The following is a 4,068-nucleotide window of genomic DNA, read 5'->3' on the forward strand; positions in this document are numbered from 1 at the left end:
ATTGATCAATGAGCTAGTCAACTAGAGGCTTACTAGGGACATGTTGTGGTCTATGTATTCACACATGTATTACGGTTTCCAGTTAATACAATTATAGCATGAACAACAGACAATTATCATGAACAAGGAAATACAATAATAACCATTTTATTATTGCCTCTAGGGCATATTTCCAACACGTTGCACCTTCTCACCTTCCCCGGCGGAGAGGATCCGGCTGGATCTGTGACCAGCGGTGAGCAGAGAGAGAGAGTGTGTGGCCACCGCTGTCGTGTTTAGATCTGGAGAGGCCGACACAGTGTGAAGAGAGCAACACTAGCAAGCAAGCGCGGAGGCTCCTGCCTATATAGTGGAGTAGTACTAGTTTTCTTTTGTCTACCGGAGCCGGCTTGACCTCGTCAATGACTGTCGAGAAGTCTTCACGCATGTGGCCCGGAGGCGCAGTTGTCGTCATTTTAATCTGAAGCGCCGGATTATAACATATAACATGAAAAAATGCCACATGACAAGAAATCATAACCTCACTACCCAAAGGAGACAACATGAATCCCGACGGACAAACTAGATGACGAACAAAGCTCAAATTAAAGATAAACTCGTAGAAAAGGGGTCCGTCGATAGATGTCCTAATTAACATAGCCGGCTTGACCTAGATGGCAGCCGACTAGTCACTGTTCATGCATGTGCCCCCAATGACTAGCCCAACTCAGTTGTCGCTGTTTAACCCTCGCAGTGATCCGAAGCACATGACACCTAATTTTGCGAGATGACAAGAAACCTTTTTTTAGATTTCTCACCACAACTATAGCCATGTACAAGACAGCATGCACGATATGTAGACGATAGCCAATCCAGGCGTGTCTGCTGGAGTCTGGTCACATGCATGGACGAACTGATCTTCCGTGTCTTGCAGGGATCTTCCAGGCACCAACATAGTACAACACTTCTCTAGTACTATCGCTCGTCTCCCTCTTCTATTAAGTCACCTGACTTGCGGGGCTGGGGAGTGTGCCTATGGTCGGTTCTCAATTGTCGTCCCACATGTGTGTGCAAACGCAATATGACGCGCGTTCCATTCGGAGAGCAGCGTGCCAGACCGACCGACCGTCTGGGGTGCGACGCGAACGCGACGGGCGTGCTGTATACTCCGTACATGTGTAGACGCTTTGCTCCATGGCGCGGGCGCAATCCATGGATACAAAATTAGTATATTGTATACTATTTAAAAGTTGAGGGCGGGGCTTTTCCTGCGCGGTAGGCGACGGGGCAGTTCCGCCTAGTCGGTTCGACAGAGACGTGAGAAGACGAGGGAGTAGGCTGCTGCAAATGTAGGGCTGTGTGATTTGACAGCGAGTTACTGCTGGACAGGTGGGGCCCCGTGATTTGACTTGCCATTATCATTTTAACTGCGGCGCTACGACCGGCGTGACTCTCCCGATTCCTGACCACCTCCATACAGGTGCCTCTCCCAATGCTCCACCATGTAGTAAAGGCTGGCTCTTGCATGAGAGCCCACTTCTCCACTTTTTCCTTGCCTCTCTTTCCTCCACATATGCAAAAATGCCATGTAAAGCGCACTATTGTACTTACTTTCACTTGCTCCTACAGGTGCTTAAGCTTGCCACATAGGCATAAAGTCTGATGTGGCAAGTTAATCAAGAAGAGAGAGACTAGTTTGGTGACCCAAGGAAGAAACGGTGCTAAGTGCGTGTACCTAGGTGAAAAGACAATTTTGAGTCTATAGCTAATTAAATGAAGCAAACTTAGCAACACCATTTCATTGGAAGAGGTCACTCCTTTGCAAATGCAATAAATACTAGTACTCCCTGTGTCCCATAATATAAGAACATTTTTGGCACTACACTAGTGTCAAAAACGTTCTTATATTATGGGACGGAGGGAGTACGAAGAAAGAGATAGAGAGAAGTAAAAAATACACTTATAGCCAACCTTATAGCCAAAACCTTGTTGTAGTATGAGTGACTAAGTGATGACTATGTATGACATGCCAACATCAGATAGCCTAACGCACCGTGTTAAATCTCCAAGGGCGCGACCGCACGAGCGACGTGACGGTTGTGGTAGGCGCGACCACGATACGGGCTGCTGGCAGCCCTTGGATCTGAGATCAAACGGTCGCATGCTAAGTTGCTGAAAATTTGCAGAATAACCCTCCAGGATAGGATATTCACCCATAGGTCTAGAATCACGCCATGCAACCGTTCGATCTCAGATCCATGGGCTCTCGGAAGCCCGTATCATGGGAGAATGGAAAGCCACTACCCTGCCGTTCGCACGCTGGCAGTTCGCTCCTACTCGTCCCCGCACATCCTTCAATACTATGGCGGTTCGCTCCTAGTCGTCCCGTCCATTCACATTACGGCAGTTCCACTAACCCTAACCCTCCTCCCAAATCCATGGCGTCCCAAATCTCCCCGATCGGCGGTGAGTACAAGGTTAGAACCATCACCGGCGATGAGTTCGACGTCATCTACACCCGTTCTTCCGCGACGGTGAAAGGATGCCTTTCTCGCTTCAGAAGCATGTTCGAAGACTCAGATGATGAGTGGGTCGCTGGGCTAGATGTTGAGTACACCACAGTCCTGGGACGAGAGAAGGATCTAAAGGACAAAGAGAGGAAGAAGCCCGCCGTGATCCAGGTTTGCGTGCATGACTTATGCTTGGTCTACCACATATGCCATGCCGACGTTGAGTGCCAGGATTTTAAGGACTTCCTCGAGAGCAACCAAGTCAAATTCGTTACTGTAGACTTTGGTAACGACAAAGAAGTCCTGCGTCGGATAGGCCTCGTTGTAGGCAACACCTTCGACCTCCAGAAGAATCGGCTGGTGTCCTCTCGTCAGCCTTCAATGCTGACCCTGGCAGGAGCCATGGTTCATCCTTCGTACGGTAAACTGGAGAAACCTCCATACACGTTTCATCGTCATGCATGGCAGCGGAATGTACTAGATATAGACCACATCCACTACGCTGCAATGGATGGCTACCTTTGCTTCAATATCTACAAGGGTTGGATGAAGAGCAACAGCCAAGTGTGCGGTTCAAGCAAAGAAGTATCGGCCAAGAGGAAGAGGGACAAGGACGAAGTCGAGGACGTGGACAAGGACTCCGAGTAAGGTGGCAGTGTCGTTGCTCATGGTGGTTCTAATGCAGTGTCTACCGGAATAGTTGCAAATTTTAATTTCAGGTGTGCTTAATTTAATTTGAGGGGTGTGTTGTGCTGAGCCCCCAGCAGAACTATGTTATGTTTCTTCTCGTTACTTTAACTCTTCAGTACGTACATACTAGTATTTCTTACATTTCATCTTTTAGTTGGTATAGTACTACCACTCGTTTCTTCACATTATATACGTACAATATATATGGCCAACATCATATAGCCAGCAGTTTAGTTGTCAAAGAATTTCAGGGTGCTTAGTTTTGTCAAAGAATTCCAGGATGCTTAGAGGGTGCTTGGATCCAAGGGACTTATTTTAGTCTGACTAAAAATAGTCTCTTTAAGAGGCTAAAGTTCCAAGCACCCCTAACTAAAGAGGGGCTAAAACTAGTCTTGAGACTAAATTTTTTTAGTCAGGGGTACCCCTACTAAAATGTGGATTAGTCCTCTCTCTACTCATTTAACTCCTCTCCTTTAACACAGGCAAGTTCTGGATTGGAGGGTTTGGAGGATAATAAATGCTCATTAACTTGATTTTAGCCTTTTTAGTATTTGGATCCAAGCATGGGTGAGGCTAGCATATTTTAGTCCCACTACTTTTAGTCATGGGACTAAAATGTATCCAAGCACCCTCTTAGTTTTATTTGAGGGGTGGGTTGTGTTGGACACCATTATTGTGACTAGCCTTTTTAATAGTACTATATGCATAATTTGGCGACGAGCGCTCTCTATATGTACCACCTTTTTTTTAATTTCAAGTTTTGCTCCATGGCGCAATCCATCGATACTACTGCTGTACAAAAGTATACATTTTTTAATAGGCTAGAGGGCGGGGCAGTCTAGCTTGGTCGGTTTCACGAGAGGCGAGGGCCTTTGTGATTTGACGGCTC

This window comes from Aegilops tauschii, chromosome 3 (genome assembly GCF_002575655.3).
Source record: "Aegilops tauschii subsp. strangulata cultivar AL8/78 chromosome 3, Aet v6.0, whole genome shotgun sequence".
Classification (NCBI taxonomy): domain Eukaryota; kingdom Viridiplantae; phylum Streptophyta; class Magnoliopsida; order Poales; family Poaceae; genus Aegilops; species Aegilops tauschii.